At 39.4% G+C, this 22253-nt stretch overlaps 1 protein-coding gene across 1 annotated transcript in view; it reads right to left on the bottom strand.

The window, feature by feature from the left end:
• LOC124070012 (cadherin-12-like) overlaps positions 1-21188 on the bottom strand; it is a 76508-nt gene extending 55320 nt beyond the window's left edge. The window contains exon 1 of the mRNA XM_046409596.1: positions 21047-21188. The gene's annotated coding sequence lies outside the window, so the exon portion shown is untranslated. The remainder of the gene's footprint in view (positions 1-21046) is intronic.
• Positions 21189-22253: the final 1065 nt, after the last annotated feature.

Genomic DNA, 22253 nt, shown 5'->3' with positions numbered 1-22253 from the left:
AAAATATTATGTACATTTCAAAATTATACAAAAAGGCCTATTTCAGCCAACAAAAATTGGATAACAACTTAAAGTTGTTCTGCAGCAAAGGAGATTCAAGCCTTGAAAGTTGGTGCTACCAATTCCTAGGTGTCCCAACTTTTCTTGATTACTTACACCCCCCTCTGCATAAAAGCAGTGTTGGAACACACTGTGGTACCATACCCTCATGCGCATCATTTGATACGCAGTATTTTACTGCAGAAAGTAGTGTTGCTATCGAAATGGTGCGAAAAAGGCAATTAACAATGGAAGAGAGACAGACCTACAGAGAAATTGCAAAGAAAGTCAAGTTGTCAATGATTACAGTTTCCTTCACCATCAAAAGGCACTCAGAAGCTGGAAGAAACTCTGACAGGAGAAGGTCTAGCACACTCAAAGCTGCAACAGAATCAGAAGACAATTTTTGAGAGTCAACAACTTGTGTGATAGGCGATTCACAGGACAACAGCTTCAAGCTTAGCTTAATAATGGTCATAGTAAGTATCAATTTCAACTGTGAGGAGAAGACTTCAAGTTGCAAAGCCATTGCTAAGATGTCAGAATAAGAAAAAAGGTTTCCCTGGGCCATGAAACACAGCCAATGGACTACTAAAGACTGGAAGAAGAGTGTTATGGACTGATGAATCAAAATCTGAAATCTCCAGTTCATCACGCATGATTTTTGTATGCCATCGAGTAGGCGAAAGGATGGTTCCTCAGTGTGTGACATCAACTGTCAAACATGGAGGAAGAAGCGTGATGGTCTGGGGCCGTTTTGCTGGATTTGCAGGGTTGGTGACTTGTACAGAGTGAGAGGCACCCTGAACCAAAACAGCTGCCACACCATTCTGTAGTGCCATGCAGTACCCTCTGGTACTAGTTGGTCAGGGGTTCATCCTACAACAAGATAATAACATTGTGTGGGGCCATCCACAGACTGTGTTAAATCAAAAGATGTCAAAATTCTCTTAAAATCTGTGGCCAGATGATAAGAAGGGCAGCAGTCAGGAATGTTAAAGTCCCTACAAATCAATAGTTGGTCATATTTTGGAACAACATCAGTCAAAAACTCCTGAACAAAAATCTTGCTGTATTTAGGGGGACGATAGACTACAGCACACAGAATAGGACATGCAAGCTCAATAGTAAATAACTGTCCTTCCAAGCAAGAATATTTATTTACTTGTAGAGGCTTGCATTTAAAATTTCTTTGAAGACTGCAGCTGGAGAAAGAGCATTGAGGAGGGAGGAGTTCTGTAAACACCTCATTACCACGTTTCAGTCAACAGAAGGAAATCCAGGAAGTGTGTTGAAAGGTACTCATTTAGATTGAATGCTTTATTTGTAAGAGACCTGGCATTGATGTGGGGAGCCACAGACAACTGGACGAAGGTTTTTACCCACAGAGCCCCGTTTGCAGACACTCAAACGCCGCAAACACGGGGGCAAGTAGCTGGTAGCACATAGCTGCTGTACTCCCGTTGAAGCCCCACCAGGTATCGATAGTCACTCGCTGTGGACCGCATCAGGTAGGCCCTTAGTCTGACAAGTACCCCACTTCTTTTTCTACCAGACAGACACCAGAGATGGTGGGGTATAGACACCTGGAAAGGCGGCAGCGTCCTTGATTGTTTACTCGAGCCATGGATTGCAGGGTTTACCATGAAATCAAGAAAATATTCAACATATATAATATAGGGTGAATCACCTATTACCACAGCTTGGTTTGTATTGTCGGCAGAAAGTCAAACTCATTCCCAGTCAGAGCTGGACTGACCTTTGCCACCATTTCTGTTTATGATCTTTATGGACAGAGTTTATAGGTGCAGCCAAGAGGCAAAGGATGTCAGGTTAGGTGGCCTTAGGATTCAGTCTCTGCTATTCGTGGATGGTTTAGTCTTTTAGTAGACTATTGGCGTCATCAAACAGGGACCTCCAACTTGCACTGGGGAGGTTTGCAGAAAGGATGAAGATCAGCACCTGTGAGGCCATGGTTCTCAGCCAGAAAACAGTAGATTTCCCACTGTGGGTTGGAGGGGAGTTACTGCCTCAAGTGGAGGAGTTCAAGTGCCTTGGGGTCTTGTTCATGAGTGAGGGAGTAGGAGATTGACAGGTGGATTGGGGCAGCATCTGCTGTGATGCAGGTGCTGTACCGGTCTACTGTGGTGAAGAGAGATTCTCTCGATTCTACCAGTTAATCTACATCCCAGCTCTCACCTGTGGTCATGAGATTGCGAATACAAGCAAATGAAATGAGTTTCCTCCACACGGTGGCTGGGTTCGGCCTTAGAGATAGGGTGAGAAGCTCAGACATCCATGAGGGGCTCAGACTAGAGCCACTGCTCCTCCACAACAAGAGGAGTCAGTTGAGGTGGTTTGGGCATCTGGTTATGATGCTGCCCAGGCGTGTCCCTGGGGACATGTTTCCGGCATGTCCATCCGGAAGGAGACCCTGGGGCAGACTCAAGACACGATGTCTACATCTCTTGTCTGACCTGGGAATGTCTTGGATGAGCTGGTGGAAGTGGCCAAGGACAGAACCATCTGAGCTTCCCTGCTAAGACTACTGACCTGACAATCTGGACCCAGATAAGCAAAAGAAAACAAAGATGAAGAAAAAGAGACAATTTCACAAAACCCCAGATTATGTTATTTGTTTGGAATACTTCTATAAAATCAGCTCATGATAGCTAAGTCAGAGTGATAAAAATGTGAAAATAAACTCCCCACTACCACCTTAACCACTGTACTCTTCTGCTGCCTCTCTACGTAAAGTAAACATGTACTGCAGGGAAGTAAGTTTACTATGTTGTTCAAAGGCAAATAAAATACAAACTGCTGACTATAAAAGTACATCTAACTTAACAGTTTACACATTATGGCTTTGAATCATTAACCAACTCTGACCATTCAGGACAACACTGCTTCTGTTTAGCATGGACTAACTGCTAATGCAGGATGTAGTTGTGCTTGATTCCATTCGTAACTTTAGTCAGAAGATTTACATGTTTCCGGTGCTTTGGAATCATGTGAATCTCCTCTCAACTGTTGCAGAAATGCTACAAATGAAGCAAATAAGGATGAGGGTGTTGTGGAAAAGGACCTCTTCTGCTCAGCTGTCCTAAACCACCATTAATGTTGCGTTTATATTGCAGATTGTCTGGTGATGCATAAGTAATATGAACTTGAATCTAATTCACAAATACTGGAAACCTGTTTCATCATCAGTGCTGCCATGAAGGATAATATGTTTTTAAAAAATCAGCATACTTCTTTAAGTCATAGGGGATATTTCTGTGCTCTGCTGCCCCTTACACCATTACATGACCAGGCTGTCATGGATCAGTGCTCCTTGAAACAAGAGATGTTAAAAATGCCTCTTGGGAGATGCTTCTGTGTGTGTGTGTGTGTGTGTGTGTGTGTGTGTGTGTGTGATGGTGAATGTGTTCTCCAGAGAGCCTTTATCTCAGGCATATAATCTCAGTGGAGTGGTACTTCAGAGTGGATAACCTGCTTGCAGATCTCAATGACCTGGAACTTTTGGGCATGTTATACTTTTAGGTACACCACAAGTGATAAGCTTTAGAAAATATTTTATACCAGGGCGATATTTTGAAAATATCTAGTTTCTTGTGAGTTCTTTTGTCTTTGTACAGTAAGTTGTAGCATTGCAGAAAGATGCTGCAAGTCACCTATAATGCAGGAATGTTCTAACTGTTCCCAGCACACAACTAAAGATTAAAGGGGACCAAAAGTTCTGTGGCTCTTTGGCTGTAGAATGAATCATTATTGTCATAATTATTATTGTCTAATTTTACTATGTTAGTAGGTCCATCTGTCCATTCATTTTCTATACCACTTATCTGTTAGGGTAAGAGCCTATCCCAGCTGACTACGGGCGAGAGGCGGGGTTCACCCTGGACTGGTCGCCAGTCAACTGCAAGGCTGACACACAAAGACAGACAACCACTCACTCTCACACTCACACCTAGGGGCAATTTAGAGTAGCCAGTTAACCTAATGCACATGTTTTTGGGATTGTGGGCAGAAGCCAGAATAGCCAAAGAAAACCCATCCAGGCACAGGGAGAACATGCAAACAGAGGATGCACAGAAGGACCCTGGAACCCTCTTGCTGTGAGGCAACAGTGCTAAAAATATATAAGATAAATAGTTAAACTAAGGCAAAATGTTGTCACTTATCTTGTCTGTTTTAGTTCGTTTCATTCATGCACAGACATGAATGGAAAAAGGCGACAGACTAAAAAGGAACAGTTTGTGGTGCCTTGTGTTTTACTGTTACCGTCAGAAAAAGCACTGCACCCAGCACGGGACGATAGCTCCAAGCGCTTCCAGTTGAAATTATCTGATTTCTCATTTCTGTAATATTATACTCCATGGCGAAGTTTGGGACGACAACAGCCAGCCCACACACAGAGACACATGAGAAAATTCCACCAATACCAAAAAAAGAAAAGTCTTTTCACTACTACTAGGGGCATTCGATATCTATAATATAGGCAGTAAATTTTGATTTAACTCGGAAAACAGTAAGTTTTCATTCATGTGTCCAGTATGTGCAACAGTTACAAAATCCTTTGGTTGTAGTGAACATAAATGTGCAGTTCATGCTAACCATAACCCTGCTATTTTTTTAAGATCAATGCAGCTTCCTAAACATAGGTGAACTTTATTCAGTATTGTGCTAAAACTTATTCTATTTTACAATGACAATTACTGCTGCTTTGCTAACATGATACTGGAATACAATCATAAGTTAGCAAACGAGGTAGATAAGCTAGTTTGTTGGTAAAGCAGATCACACAAGAGAACAAGAGGGAAACTGAACAAGTGAAATAATAGTTTTTGCCCAGAGGTGGGTTAACCAGATGGTAGAACTGAATATATACATATATATATATATATATATATATATATATATATATATCTATACACATATATATATACATATATGTATGTATACATACATATATATATATATATATATATATATATATATATATATATATATATATATATATACATATATATATGACCCATAAAAACATGTGCTAATCAACCACCCAAACCAGACCCACAAACTAGAGGACTAAAACAGGACCCCTTCAAGGTGCTGATCCTGCTGGTGGGAGCACTGGAACGCTTCTTTTTCCTGCACTCAGAACAATGCTTTCTCACTTACTGACCTGCCTACTCGAACACACAATATTTTCCTGTAACATTAGTGAGAACGGTTAGGGAGAACCAGTTCAATTTTTTTTTTCTAAATGTGAATAAAAAAACATTTTGTACATCCAATTTATATTAACTGTCATCATAGTTTAGGCTAGCTTATCTGACTAAATTCCTAATTTTAGGTTGATAGATGTGTTTCTGATATGTACAAACATAAGATATGAAATTAGAAAAGAGCGCATAAATATTGCAAATGACCTGAATAAATCACACAAACATGAACCACCTAACAGTCTGGGCAGAATGATGTGGATATTGTCAGAGAAGCCTGATAGAATAGTTTGTGTACATGATGTACGTGAGAATTGTCATGTGGAATAAGCTGCTTGGACTTTTTACTGTGAAAACTCTCGGCCAAATGGACGGGTGTCCCATGTAATATTCCATGCACCAGTTAACACTCACTAACTAATTAATGACTCTGTCAATCACACATGAAAGCCAGCACCTCCAAAGACTAAAGCTGTATTTCATATTTGGAAACTTTCACTTCTACTGTGTGTTGGATTATGTTGTTTTATTATAAAGTATATGTTATATATTACCATAAGGTTGTAAGCCTGTGAGTGATGAATGAATATGAGCTGAAGCTTATTCGACGACTGAGCTCTCCTATCACTCATTCTTCATTCTCATGTTTCAGTACACTTAACACCAAAAAAGTAATCTCAGGAGTGACTGTTGATTTTAGATCATTAATTGTGTACCAAAAGTGTCAATTTAAGCTCATACACTATCCTAGCTATCTTGTTGCAGTCATTTTACATTTGTCACTGTGAGAGTCCCTATAAGCTCTTAACTTACAGTATTTCACAGTGATCAAAGAAATATGTTAATTTCTAAGTTTTTTTTTTTCCGTAATTATGTTTGAATAACCTTTACTGCTTGTGTCAGTGTAACTGATGATATTTCTGGCTCTGCCATATAAAGATCAACACTCTGATTGGTTGTTTACTTTTCCCGCCAGAAAAGTAAAGAATTCCAGACTACTATATTCAAGCCCCAAGGAAGAATACAAGGCCGATTTTACATTGTTGCCAAACTGTTTACTTATGTCATGTGATGCACACAATTTGAAAAAGATGCCATGAAAGAAGTAGCTGTTAAACAGATATGTTTGATTTTCACAAGCCCTGCAAAATTATTAATTATTTCACCATTAATATTTATATCTATGAAAAGTATGGAAGAGAAAAGCCCTATGATTAAATTATTTATTCCCATGTAAGTTAATGGAGGGCTGAACTGAGAGTTAGCAACTCTAACTGTGACACTTGGAGCAAAGAGAATTTATAATCTCTTTGGACAAAACCGAAAGTGAATCTAAAGTGTTCCTTCTGTTAAGACACTCACAGATAACATACCAATCAGGAGTTCTTCATCATGATTGACTCACTGGAAGCAGATTGTTATGATAAGCCACCCACTGGCAGACTGTGGTATTTCATCTCAATCCATTCTAATTTCTGCCCTCCCTGTTTTGTTTTGTTTTTTCACATTTCTTTTGTTTCATGGACAATAGCTACCAAGGCTCAAACAGGAAAACACTGAAGGTCTGGAATTTGTATTACACCAAACACTAGAACTGAATCGCTCTTTTAGATTTTTGATACCACTGAGTATCAGTGTCAAGAGTTAAATTACCCATGGTCAAAGGGGTCTATAAAAATAACTAAAATAACTATATAACTAAAGAGTTGGATGGAGGGAACATCATACTGAAAATTGAGTTGCTCAAAGGGCCTTACCAGTAATTGAGTTAATAAAGCAAAACCTGTCCTGAGGGTGACATTGAAAGAAAGCTTATGGGGCAATTAGTCTGTTGACAGCATGGAACTGTCCTTTAGATTATGAGGGCTGACACTTTGGCCTGTGGTTGACACTATACAATAAATTTCCTGGGGTTTTAAAAATTGCGTCAGAACTCCTATGGGGAACATGAATATGTTCCATTAGTTTTAAGATAATCTGGCAGTTAGATATTGACATATATGGTTTCCATATAGAAACCTGAATGTCAGAGGTCATCAAGCACATATAGAACTTTGCGTAATGGCTCAAGTATCAATTTGATACCAGTGCGTTGAGAAATGGACTTATGATTATGATTATTATTATTATTAATGGCTATATACTACTAACCTTACGCTGATAATAGCCATAACATTATAACAACCTGCTTAATTTTGAGTAAGCCCTTCTTTTGCCGCCAAATAGTCCTGACCAGTCGAGCACTCCACTAGACCACTGAAGCTATGCTGTGGTGTGCTGTGTGGCACCAAGACACAGTAGCAGATCCTTTAAGTCCTGTAAGTTGCAAAGTAAGGCCTCCATGGACTCGTTTTTCCATCACATCTCACAGATGTTCCATTGGATTGAGATCTAGAGAATCGGGAGGCCAAGTCAACACCTCAAACTTGTTATTTTCAAACCATTCTTGAACAATTTTTGCAGAGTAGCAGGGTGCATTATCCTGCTGAAAAAGTTCACTGTCATCATGGAATACCGTTGCCATGAAGGGGTGTCAAATTTGACGCTTGTTAAAATAGCTAAAATCCTCATGGTTGCCCATTTTCTCTGCTTCCAATACATCAACCATCAACTTGCTGCCTAAAATATCCCAGAGATAATCAATGTTATTCACTTCACCTGTGAGTTTTCATAAAGTCATGGCTGATCAGTGTATATTGATGTTAAGTTATGGTTGGACCAGAAGTTTGAAATCCCCACATTTGACACAAATTAAAACGTATTAAAGCGTCTTGCAGCTACATCCTGTTATTGCGAAATGCGATAAAGACTCGTAATAAAATATGACTTTATATAAATTTAAACAGCATAATGTGAGTATATCCGCATAAGTATATTGCTTGTTATTACCACCTGTTATGTTCTTCATTGTTATTGTTACTACAACCAATGTTGTCATCACTGTTATTGCTAATACTTTTTTTAAAATATATTTCCAGCACTCACATTATCGCTGTTGCTGCACATCTCTATCTGTTTGCCCAACCTCTCTCTCTCTCTCTCTCTCTCTCTCTCACACACACCTCAACCGGTCAAGGCAGATGGCCGCCCACATTGACCCGGAGTCTGAGCCGAGGTTTCAACCTTATAAAAGGTTTTTCATCGCCCCTGTCTCACCAAGTCCTTGCTCATGGGGTTTTGTTGAGCCTCTCCAAAAATTAAATTAAAGAGTTGGGTCTAGACCTGTTCTAATTAGAAAGTGTCATGAAACAACTTCTGTTGTGATTTGGCGCTATATAAATACATTGAATTGAATATATTTAATCATGCATACATAGTACATTTTATTTACCACTTCCCAAGAGATCATAATACATGAGAAAAATACCTGTAGGACCAGGGGACATCTGTGCGTTTATATGTGTGTGGGTGTTTATATATATGTGTGTGTGTGTGTGTGTGTGTGTGAGAATATTGTCGCAGCGGGGGTATCCAGGCCCAGTTCCACTGCAGTGATCTTTAAAGAGCCAGACAGCGTCATAGCGATTCAGGCTCAGCAACCGCATACCAGCAGCAATTTATAACTTTTGATTTAAGACACAGGACAGAGGATAGTACAATGTGTGTGTATGTATACGGTATGAATGTGTGTGTAAGTGAAAAGACATACTGTATGTATACGGTATGAATGTGTGTGTAAGTGAAAAGACATACTGTATGTATACGGTATGAATGTGTGTGTAAGTGAAAAGACATACTGTATGTATACGGTATGAATGTGTGTGTAAGTGAAAAGACATACTGTAGAGTCTCCATGGAATTTCCAGATGCACTCTGATTTTTGTTGCATTTTTTATTCCATTCTATATTTAAGTTTAGGTTATATAGGTTTTTTTCAGTAAATGCTATAGCACTCAGACAGCATACATCCCTAAACCAACATGTAAAAAACGTAACAAATTGTCTAATTTACAGTAAAAACAGATTCCCACACATGGATTAGCAACTGCTGTTACTGGGACATGTCATACAAATGGCAATAATGGACACAATACAATATAAAGAAGAAACATTTGGTCACATTTCTTCATTATTGAATTCAGGTGTGGTATGGGGCTGTTTTTCAGGGGTTGGGCTAGACCCCTTACTTTCAGTGAAGGGAACTCTTAATGCTTCATTTTTGACAGTGTTATGCCTCCAACCCTGCAGCAACAGCCTGGGGAAGGCCCTCTCCACCCCAGCACGACTGTACCCCAGCACACAAAGCAAGGTCCACAAAGACATGGCTGGATGAATCCTGTGTGGAAGAACCCAACCGGCCCTCACAGAGCCCAGACCTCAACCCCATCGAACAGCCCCAGGACCAACACCAGTGCCCGAGCCCACAAAATGCTCCACTGCATGCATGGTCAAAATTCCCCACAGAAGCACTCCAAAATCCCATGTAAAGCCTTCCCAGGCCCAAGTTTACAAAGTCATCCACTCATCTATCAACACCTACTCCTACCTTCATGGCTTCACTAAATCGATTTTGGTTAATTATCTATTAGACTATATCTTGGACAACAAATGTTTTAATATTTTTGGTATTTATGTTATTGTTATAATTAATATTTTTGTTGTTTCATTAAAAAAAACTCTACTTCTTTGTGCTCAGAGATGATGTCACATACATCGATCATATAACCTTGAATGCTGATCCAAATGATTTTATTACTGAGACAGATACAGTGTATTTAATTTATGTCTGAAAGACATTTCTTTTATTTCATACTCAGTTATTTTGGGTCTTCATCAGAACCATTGCTTTAAGCCTGTTTTGCATTTGCTGACCCATGGAGGTAAAGTTTGTTGCAGTCATTCACAGATAACATGAAGCAAGAGATTCTTCAGTCTCATCAGCCTTTTATAGGTCAGTGTTTTTTAATGAGATTTCTCTGCCAACAATCACACATGGTCCAATTCAAATATTCACTGAGAAAATACTACCCGAAACACATCAAGTTCTAGGACATTTACATCTGCTGACTATGAACTCATTGCAGTAAAGCTTGGTGGCTATGGCCTTTTGACTGGAGGATTGTTGGAGGTGCTTGCTGGAGCCAAATTAATTAAATCATGAAACCTGTACACCAAAAAATCCAAGACAGTGTACTTCTTGTGTTGGTCCCAAGCCCAGATAAATGAAGAGGGTTTTTGTCAGGGAGGGCATCCGGCATAAAACCTTTGCCAAATTAAACATGTGAATCACAAACATGACTTCCAAACTGGATCAGTCGGCGCTCGACAACTACCATTGGTGCTGTTGATTTACAGGGTACTGGTGGAAATTGGGCTGCTGTTGGTTGAAGAAGGAGAGGCTCGTAGGCAAAGAGAGAAGAGGAAAGGCAAGAGTTTAGGACTGAAAGTAGGGTCTTTGAATTTGGTACAATGACAGGTAAAGGCAGAGAGATGGCAGATATGATGCAGAGAAGGAAAGACGATATTCTGTGTGTCCAGGAGACCAGGTGGAAAGGTAGCAGAGCTAGAAGGATTGGAGCAGGGTTTAAACTGTGTCACCATTGTGTGGATAGGAAGAGGAATGGAGTAGGGGTGATCCTGAAGGAGGAGTTTGTGAAGAATGTTCTCAAGGTGAAGATGACTGTGATGAGTCTGAGGCTGGAAATTGAAGGTGTGATGCTGATGCGATTCGATGCAGAGATGAGAGAGTGGTAATCGGTGCAGACTTCAGTGGACATGTTGGTGAAGGGAACAGTGGTGATGAGGAAGTAATGGGCAGGTCTGCTGTTCAGGTGAGGAACTCAGAAGGACAGAGGGTGGTAGACTTTGCGAAATGTATGGAGGTGGCTGTAGTGAACACTTTAGAACTAGAGAAAGCATATAAGGGTGCCAAGAGAGGAGCTGTGGTATTGTGTGAGGAAGTCTGGAGTGGCGGAGAAGTATGTTAGAGTGGTGCAGGATATGTATGAAAGTACTAAGACAGTGGTGAGGAGTGTTGTAGATATGACAGAGGAGTTCACATTGAACGTGGGACTGCATCAAGGATCGGCTCTGAGCCCCTTCTTGTTTGCTGTGGTGATGGACAGGTTGACAGATGAGGTCAGGCAGGAATTTCCATGGATTATGATGTTTGCTGACTACACTGTGATCTGTAGTGAGAGCAGGGAGCAGGTAGAGAAAAATTTAGAGAGGTAGCGGTTTGCTCTGGAAAGAAGAGTTATGAAGGTTCGCCGAAGCAAGACTGAATACATGTGCATGAATGAGAGGGACCTCAATAGTATGGTAAGGTTACAAGGAGCAGAGGTACAGAAGGTGCAGGACTTTAAGTACTTCGGGTCAACAGGCCAGAGCAACGGGGACTGTGGAAAACAGGTGAAGAGGTGTGTGCAAGCAGGATGGAATGCGTGGAGAAAGGTGTCAGGTGTGTTGCAAGAATGAAAGGAAAGGTTTAAAGGACATTGGTGAGACCAGCAATGTTGTATGGTTTAGGGACAGTGGTTTTAAGGAAAAAACATGAGGAAGAGCTGGAGGTAGCAGAGCTGAAGATGTTGAGGTTTTCTTTGGGTAGGACCAGGATGGATAGGATCAGGATTGAGTACATTAGAGGGACAGCTCATGTGAGATGTTTCAGAGATAGTTAGAGAGGCCAGTTCGAGATGGTTTGGACATCAAAGGAGGGATAGTGAATATATTGGTTGATGGATGCTGATGTTAGAGCTGCCAGACAGGAGGTCTAGAGGAAGACCAAATATGAGGTTGTGAGGGAAGAGGATACAGAGGATCGGATGAGATGGAAGAAGATAATTTGCTGTGGCAACCCCTGAAAGGAACAGCCAAAAGGAAAAGAAGAAGAAGAAATTTGAGAAACTGTACACTAAAAGCCATCATCACAAAATCAAAAAAAGGGTGGGGGCAGTAGAAGTACACTTAAATCTGATAGTAGTTGACAGTGCATGTGATCAAGGACATGTTAGTCATGGCCATAAAGCCCAGTGTGACCCAGAACAGCCTTCAGTTAGACATTTCTGTTGGACATTACAGAAACTCTCAACTATGTGTGTGCATTTATGTAGGTGTATGACTGGGGACAGCTGTCCAATAGATTGCCAAGACCCATTGGGTGTCCACTGACAGTGCATTTGAAATGACTACCCCTGTCCTCATTGACATTAGGAATCAAGTTCACTACTCTCTATGAAAAACTTTGTTGTATGAGTAGGCCAGACATGCTGGTCTCTGCTTATGCAAGCACAAACACACAGTATGTGTTGGTTTAACTCCACAGATAGGGGATGGTGTACAACATAAGAACAAAGAAAAAAGAGAGCATGGGAGAAAGTAATTTAAGAGAAGTGAAAAATAAAAGAAAGAATAACTACTGACAACTATGATTATGTACCAGTTATTGCAACATGTTCTCATCCCAGCTTGTCACATACTGATACTTTGTCCCTTGTGTGTTTCATACAGTGAGGTACTTTTTGACATCTGTGCCACAATATCTTCACAGAAAAACTACTTGATTAGGTTTATTGAAGAAACGGTAACATGTTTCAATTCACATGAGACACAAACTCTGTGGAGGTGTGATGGTGTGTGTGACCTACCACCCAAGCCCAAGCTTTACCCATCTTGGGCCTTTCTTACTTTGTAAACTACATCACATTGTGCAGTTGCCCTGATTGTCTCATACTGATGCACAAGGGTACATTCTGCAACTGAAGGAGTTTCTTTCTATTACGCTGTGATGCATTGTAGTGTTTCCCTGAAAAATTTCAAATAAAATCTGATATTCCAGTAGGGGCCAACATGAAAAAGTAACAGCGGCTCCTAATCATAGCCAAATTAAAAAAAAAAAAAACACACTTGGAATTTTGCTTTAGGAAGGATGCACTTCAAACGGACATTTTCTCGAATCAGTCTTAGAACAATTGTTAGGTGCCCCTGTGAACAATGAAACATGGTTTGCTTGCTATTCATACCGGACATCAGTAAGTTACCTCCCTAAAGCACTTTCAATGTAAGTGATGAGTCCACACTCTGCAGTTCTTGTTCTGTATAAAATATATTCCAAAATTCATTTGAATCTAATGTGAGGCTTCGGACATCAAAGTTAGTCAAATCAAGTGTTTGCTTCTCTTTCCTGAGGAGATTAGAGCAGAAAAAACAGTAACACTTTATTTGATTATCTCACATCTCTGAAGCCTCATAATAGATTCAACTAAAGGTTGTAATGTTCTTGTGCACAGAGCAAAGATTCTGATTTTTGTTCCTGATTATTTATATTGTGAATCAAGAAGGAATATTGTAATGTGCAGTGAGAACAGTAGGACTGATTACAGTGAGCAAGATCTTTTTCTCTTGCTCTTATGAGCACCTGACCTGTTTTAAGATGAAAATGAACCTGTTCTTTAACATAGCAAGACATGTCTTAACCCTTCCAGTCCACTTTCAGTCCATGTGCCGTAGGCCTGCCGATGCAACTAAAGACGCTTGTACAGCTCAGAAATGTGAAAATTAAATTTTGATACATTACACTAACATAATTTCTCATTAATATTTAAGAATAGCAAAAAGCAAGCAAACAGAAGAAGAGAGAGAAGAGAACATGGAGAGGGATAGACAGGAGGGAAGAGAGAGAGAGACAACAGGAAAGACAGAGGCATGGAAACAGGTGCAAATCCCAGAACCCAGAAGTCATCAATCTTCCACTGAGGTGGAACAACACGAGCTGCTCCAGCTGGAACCACACAGAAGCTGTCCACGTTGCATATGTATTACTCTCATTCCTTTCCATTTATCACTAGCACTTCCTTCATCATGGAAAGAGCAATTTGACAAGAAATACAGACAGATTTTTTTTTAAATGTATTTTCCTCTTCATGGTCTGCTTTTTTTAGACTTGTGGTGTTGCAGCTACATATAGAATGCATTTATACCCTCAGTTTTGATTCCATGCATCCTGCTGTTTTCCTAAATATAAAATCTTTAAATCTTGTGTTTTTTGTTTTTTTTATTAGAAGTTATGTCAGTCCTCATTCTCTAAGGAATAAGACTCCCTTACCGCAGACCTGGTTGCAACTTAATCAGATTGTGTTTTTGAACTTTGAGAGAGCTTGTAACCCGGCAACTTGTTGTTTGTGTAGCAATGTCACTTCTGCACAATTTGCATGAACAACAATTTGATTGACAACACTTGTTTGTGTTTTGCTGCATTTTTAAGGGCTACTGTTACAAGCTCTTGTTTACATGGATAACATTTCTTGCAAGTTTTTAAAAATGGTGGTTCACAGTGCCGCATTGACTTGTCATTCAACGAGTGACTCGTCACTCGAACTAATAAACGTACCTCTGGACCAATCACTTTAAACTTTCCTTTGTGCTCTTTTTAGCTCCTATTCTGAAGTAGGAGCTTAAAGAAGTCCCTCAAAATGATGCTCCAAGAACTATTATCATTCAAAGTTCTTGCAGTGCAGATAAAAAAGGGGGATCTGAGCTGTGAAAAGTTTCTCTGGTCTGAAAACACCAGTCTGAGAAGGCTTTTCCTTTACCTGATTCACCACTGGGTTTCTTTTGGGTTAAGTGCCTATTTCTTCCTAGTTTTTTTTGCACATTTCACAGTATGAATAGTTATTGGATGGGTTAGAAGTTTTGAGATGTGGTGAGGACATTGTCATGTAAAATGGATCTCCGAAGTGTGCTGAATTAAGAAAGTCAAAAGTATGTGCATGAGTAGTAATTATGCAGAAGTCTGGAGTCTGACAGAAAAAAACAAAAATCAAAAAATATGATTTCTCAGACAATACTCATTGCTTAGCTATATATCAAAAAACAGGTAATACTAACCAACCCAACATCTACACTAACAGTGATGAGCCATCACCTTTCACTGCACCGACTCAAGACATTTCAAATGACATTCAAATGAAAAGTATTTCATTTTGATTTCACAGTATGAAAGAAGAATCAATGGCATAGAGGTCAGACCACCTGGGAAACCACTTTATTATTTTATTAGAGATCAGTCTCGCAAACAATAAGTGACACCCAGGCTGCATTTTACCTGTTTATGCTTAAACAAAATAGAAGAATTTGATGGCTGCTGTTGTATGATTAAGCTATTTCCAAATTAATGTGCACCTTGGTGGTCTTTCTGCAGTGTATAAATCCAGTAAAGAAGCAATGAAATAAACAACAGAAAAATTCCAAATCCATACATCACATCAGTATCATTCAGTCAAAAGAGCAGAAGCTAAAAAGGGCTGTTGGTGTAAGCTAAAACTAGAAAAATAGGGTGCTCAAGCCTATTAAAGCATATGTTTTGGTTATTATTTATTAATTATTTACATGGATCAGTTAAACCTTTGGTTAAATAAAAATGCAAATATATCGATTTATGCCTAGGTATACAAGCTTTACTGGTTTAGTGCATGTTGTGATTGTAAACATTTGTACATGAGGTGAAAACCGCACAGTGAAATATTTTAATGATTATACTGTTACTATATGTGCAACATAAGTTATTTAGTGCTTTAGTTTAGAATGCTGAAAACCCAAACTTCCCAGAAGAAAGGGGGACTTTTTGCAACCTATCAACAGAATAAAAAAAAGAAGCTATTGTCAAAGGCATTGTAACAAAAACACTGTTTATTTCAGTGGAGTGCAGTTTATTTAAGTCAAAACTAGAATTGCTTTCTTGCTTTTGAATGCCTCTGTCCACAAGTCAAGCTGCAGTTTAAATTCATGTCTGTCCAAATTCATATAACATCCGCAGTGACTGATGGAGAGCTTCATCACATGAAAAGAAGCTTAGTCCCATTAAACCAATGAAATTGTGGTGACAATTTGTCCTTCTGTTTCTGAGTCATGGTGTTGAGTAATGGACAGAAAACATTACGATGTTATTGTAAAATTGACTTTCAACCTTTTATATATAAAATGTCACTTCATCATTTTATCCTGTTAGACATTTTGTCATAAGCTATTATCATTACTGCATGGATTTTTGAGTTATGACAAAAAATGTGCTTTGTGAGGTCAATGCGATCTTTGACCACCGAAACCTCTTCAGTTGATCCTCGAGTCCAAGCAGACATTTTACGCCAGATTTGAACTCAATTCAAACTCGAACTGAATTCAAACCACATTCACGAGATGGACGGATGGACGTTAGTGTTACGTTTCTGTCCAGGTTATTATTAATAATGCTGAACTGCCTTCGCTTAACAAAATTAATTCCATCATGAATAAACACCTCTGTGTTGTCCTGTTACCGGGGCAAACACTGCTGAATTAGCTACAACGTTACTACTGTTCGTATCTGACTGGTCCACTTGGGCATGAAGTCAGAATCTTCACTTAAAAATGTTTAGATACTATATCAAAAATAGTGTATTTTTTTCCAAATATTTCTCATAGTTTATGTATGTGTTGATGAACTTCACAAGGGCAGTTTTGCAGCTTGCATCAAAACTTTGTGTTTGGATATCTGCTAGTGCAACTTTGATCCAAACAAACAGATCAGATTTTCTGGTCATTGCACCATGACCTTCTCACCAGGATCCTCCAACTCTGTAGTAGCAGTAGCAGCAATATTATAGCCCAGGCTGAAACCAGGGCTTCTCTCTTTTCTTCTTCATATCCATTGAAGGCTTTGAAATATGCCTCAGAAAGCAATAACTTGGATTATTATTTCTGCCTGCTGAACATCCTTTGCAGATGGTGATGCGGTGAAGTGATGTGTGTGGCTTGTATGGGCTGCAGTCCTTGTTGGATTATATGGTTGTTTACGGGGATATTACATGAGACACCATCACTGTCACACCAATATCATTGGTAAAGCTCACTCTCAAGTGTAATATTGCGACAATACAATAATTCAGTATATAATTAAGATGTAATTATGCTGCAAGACAATTCACTCTCAAAAATATATAAATAAATAAATAATTGCTTGTGTTATATCCATTTCACTAAATACAAGTTGTATTACCAATAACCAGAAAACAATCAGTGACTTCAGCAGGCTAAAAAGTAATGAAACCATCGTGTACTACACCAGAAAAAAAGCCCACCCGTAGTAACCAAGAAGCAACAGAAAAAAATTCTTGACCCTGTTGAGTTAGCCAGCTTGAGCTAATGTTAATGCTTTGTAGAGACCCTGGGATTTCCTATACAGAATAAATACCACACATATGAACACAAAATTGGGTGGCACGATGGTGCAGTGGTTAGCACTGTTGCCTCATAGCAAGAGGGTTCCAGGTTCGAATCCCGGTCTGGGCCCTTCTATGTGGAGTTTGCATGTTCTCCCTGTGCCTGCGTGGGTTTTCTCTGGGTACTCCGGCTTCCTCCCACAATACCAATACCATTAGGTTAATTGGCTAATCTAAATTGCCCCTAGGTGTGAGTGTGAGAGTGTGTGGTTGTCTGTCTTTGTGTGTTGGCCCTGCGATTGACTGGCGACCAGTCTAGGGTGAACCCCGCCTCTCGCCCGTAGTCAGCTGGGATAGGCTCCAGCTCCCCCACGACCCTGACGGATAAGCGGTATAGAAAATGGATGGATGGATGAACACAAATTGCCTTGCAAACTCAATCTTGTGAAAACGATATTGGCTGAAATACAATACTTTCTACATCAACAGATTTTGCTAATATGTCCATCAACTACACATATATTCTTTTAAGTTGGTAGTTCTGGTACCAGCGCGGCTGGTGCAGGAGTGAATGGTCATTATTTGTCTTAATCCTCAGTCCTGACAATGGAGATAATGCAACACGTAAAGTTAGTGGTTTGTCAGTCAGGTTTGGATGGTCTAACAGGTCAGGTGGGTATTAACAAACCCTGACCTGTGCACCACTCACTACTCCAGAATGTTTTTCAGTCCAAATTTCAAAATTAATTGAAAAAAAGTAAGACGTGACCATTTCCAAAATGCATGTTTTTATCTAGTGAAAAATGCTTCTTAAGCTTCAAAAGTGCTCTCTGGTTTGCAGCACATAACATGCACCTGTATTTATGGGGCAGTGTGCCAGCAAGCTAACTGCAGTATAAATTATATTTGTTAAAAAAAAAGTGGGTTTCAGAAAATATAATATTAGGAAATTTAATCTGATGAATTATCTCATTATTTAAATAAGCTGGAGGACTTCTGGAAAGTTAGGTTCAAGTTCCAAAATGGGTTTATTAAAGTTCATATTTATTCTATAAATTAAATGTTACTTTAACAGCTTCAAGAAAAAAAGCATAACAAGAAGTCATAGGCTGTACAGGCCTACTGTGGTTTATGATTTATTTTCATTAATAAAAACATTTCAATAATACAAAGATCCTCCTTTATAAATATATTAAAACATATAGTTCACTATATTATCTGCTCGATGGCAATATCCTGTAAGCTCATGCTGCCACCACCCATTCCAAGCTACTGGACTTCAAATTGTGAGTATCTGCTGACTTAAAGTTCTATCAAAGTTCATTTGTGACCTTCCAAACAGTTTGACAAATCCCAACTCAAGATTCATTTCTTAGATTTTTGGTAGCTTTCAATCATTTTATAAGACAACTCAAACAAGCAGTCTCCATGACAACAGACTCCATTTTCTGATGACTCTGTGACATGGTGAGAAGAGCTTGAGTTGTAGTTGTTTTGTGCTAGAATGGATGAGTTGAGGTGATGTTACAGCACTGGGTTAAATAATGCATGCGGTTTTGTAATTACATGTTTAACAATCAATCACGCACATACCGCATAGGTACAAAAATACATTTGGTATTCACATAGTATGTTTTAGAACAATATACTATAATATTTGGAAAGTTGGGAAGGGACAAAGTACACAAACAATTAACCATTTGTTACAACTGCGACGTTTTTCCAATTATCTCAGGTGCAATCAAACAAATTACACTCCCAGTTTTAATTTTTGTGACATCAGTTTGTGCTGCAGATTTCTTTTCCCCTGATCCAAACATAAGCTCCCATCTTTGGATAATAAAAGCAGCTTCTCTCTTCCTGTTTCTCATCACTGACTAACATTAAATACAGTTAAACTGAGGGGAAAAGTATTTTAAATTAAGTGAGTTGGTTAATTTAGCAAATCAGACAAAATTAAGGAGTTTTTGATTTGTGGACACTTCCTATAAGGGGGGGGGGGAATTAACCAGCGTCATATGCAGTATTTTTTCTTATTCAAAGACAGAAGCTGGTGTTAAAATAAATAAATTAACAGTAGGAATGTTAAGAATAAATTTCTTTTCTTTTGTTTACACAATAAACTGATTTGATTTTCACTTGAAATGTCAGAGAGAGAGAGAAAGAGAGCAGGCTTGGACTTTTCCTTATTTCTGTGTGACTTTTAAGGATTTGAGGAAGATTTAGCCTAATACAAGCAAAGTCAGGCATGCTTAAATGTACACATTTTATGTACGCAACTTACAGCTGCACGTAAAAGTATTTCTCATACTGAAAAAAAAAAATAGTTACATATAATTTGAAAGTGCTCATTCATAATGATAAACCCAGAAAATAATTAACAGACTGCAGTGCCGTCCAGAGATACAGAACATTTCAGCATCTTTCAGCTTATTGTTTCCATTTTACAGCCCATAACGTTACTGTTTTGGTTCACCCTCACAGATCTCAGATCTCATCAGCTTCACATACAGCAGCAGCAGACAAGCCCCACCTACAGTACTTTGAACACTTTCAGCTGTAGACCCAACCCAGCCTCCAACTCATTCATTCTGTCCTTGACCTATGTACACTTCTCACCATCCTCATTAAAGACAAACACAACATCACGTTCAAAACAGAGCACTGGGATATTATTCTCTCCCCAGAGGCAATGTGAATGTTACAATGACTTTTAATAATTTAAGGTGTCTTTGGAGAGAAAAATATTTTGCATTCATTAAAAAAGTGTGATGCAACAATCGGTTTCCTATAATGTACAAAAACAACTCACTGTATCAATGTGATGATGATTCTAATGCAAACGGCACTGGGTTGGTTGTAGTAGGATGACTACACTGATAATAAATAAGTATGAAAATAAAAAGAAAATGGCAATGAATTTGTATTATATTGCAAGAAAAGGATCGCTATTATGTTAATGAACTTCTGTATAAGCTTTTAAATGATGTAAATGCCACATTTCCTCACAGCTAAACTCAGATCATGATGGAGTTGAGACCAACAGTCATTTACTACTTGTTAATGTTTCTTTAAAGGAATGCTGTGCCATGAACAGGTGCAACATTTCATTTCATTTTGAACTGGCAGAGCTTCACCTTGACATGCTCACCAACCAATCTGCTACACTAAATCCTTACTTCCCCCATCCACTGACCATATTAACAGATCCTGCAGCCAGCTACATGAATGCTGATCTTCCTGATAAAAAAAAAAAAATGCAAACAAGCTTCACATCATATGATCGTAAACTGATCAAAGGACTTAAATCACAGGCATGTTCTTCTGCAAAAAGTCAACAGGCTTTCCTGTTTAAGAATGCACAACATGTCCTGATTGCAGCTCCTCTACTGTAGCTGTCACTCCTTTAATTGATTTAAGAGAGCCTAGAAGCTCCCCAACCCCCCTTCGACTTAATGTCCCACCGCTCATGTTAAATACTTCAGGAATAGCCTTGACACTTGGAAACACATGAAATAAAGCATCATGAGAAAACTGGCAAGCTGGCACAGAGATTTCATTTGGCAATTCATGTGTAAAGTCAGTGCCCTGTTGTTCGTTTTCCCATCAACAAGCATGGTTAAGAGTGAAAAGCAGAGCAGTTACCTCACACAAGCCTCTCAGTGTCCCTCCGAACTGCAGCTGAGTAGACTCGAAATATTTCCCATTACTCCATGGCTATTTCTCTCTTTCTGTATTAGTTCACCCCGCTGAACTAAAAGCACGCTATATCTGCCCTTCTCCTTCTCCTCCCTTCTCTTCTCTGATTATCCTCTCAGTTCTCTTTCTCTCTTTCCCTCTAAGTCCCTCCCTCCCTCCCTCTCATACATCTCTTGACCCCCTCCCTGCCTCCCTTCCTCCCTCCTCTCTCTCTCTCGCTGTCCCCCCACCTCTCTCTCCCCTCCTTCTCTCCCTCACTGTACTTTCATCCAATCCTCTCCCAATTTATCTCCCTGTCATTTGCTGTCTAAAATGCAAATTTTGTTTTACTGACAAGACCTTGCCAAAGTGGGCTGCTCAATATTTAAAATGTAAAGTAATTTGTATTTTTTTCAAAAGAAATTCTGTAAAATACTCATGTTTGCTTTCATTTTAAGAGTGAGATGAAGAGCTCAATCTCATGTCTGCAAGCCGCTAGCCCTTTAGGACATCATTTATAGAATGCAAAACTGTAAAAGTAATCATATCTTGTAGCAATTTGTCAGTGAAATAGAAATACAAGTTACAAGTAAAAGTATTACCAAAATATACTTAGAGCAAGTAAAAGTACTTGAACGACACATAATGACACAGAAAATGTATGTATAGAATGAATGTAATCTATATTATGTTATTGTATTGTATTACTGATGCATTAATGTATTCATCACTTTAATGTTGAAGCTGGTAAAGGTTTCACTACTTCCTGCAATTTGTCTTCCAGGACAACTTGTGAATTTTCTCCACTGGGATCAAAGTTTATCAGCAAGGAAGCCCAGACTGTCCTCTCCCCAGCCACTTCCACCAGCTCGTCCGATGGCATACCAAGGCATTCCCTGGCCAGATGAGAGATATGATCAGTCCATCATGTCGTGGGTCTGCCCCGGGGTCTCCTCCCAAATGGACATACCCGAAACAACTCCCCAGGGAAATGTCCAGAAGGCATCCTAGCCACGTGCCCGGACGATATCTGAGTGCCTCACCCTGTCTCTAAGGCTGAGCCAGCCACCCTGTGGAGGAGACTCACAGTAAATCGAGAGCTTCACTTTTCAGCTCAGATCTCTCTTCACCACGACAGACTGGTGCAGCTCTGATCTGCCTGTCAATCTCCCAC

Source organism: Scatophagus argus, chromosome 13, assembly GCF_020382885.2.
Source record: "Scatophagus argus isolate fScaArg1 chromosome 13, fScaArg1.pri, whole genome shotgun sequence".
Taxonomy (NCBI): Eukaryota; Metazoa; Chordata; class Actinopteri; family Scatophagidae; genus Scatophagus; species Scatophagus argus.
The sequence above is the reverse complement of the archived record's forward strand: the minus strand, read 5'-3'. Positions and strand labels throughout refer to the sequence as shown.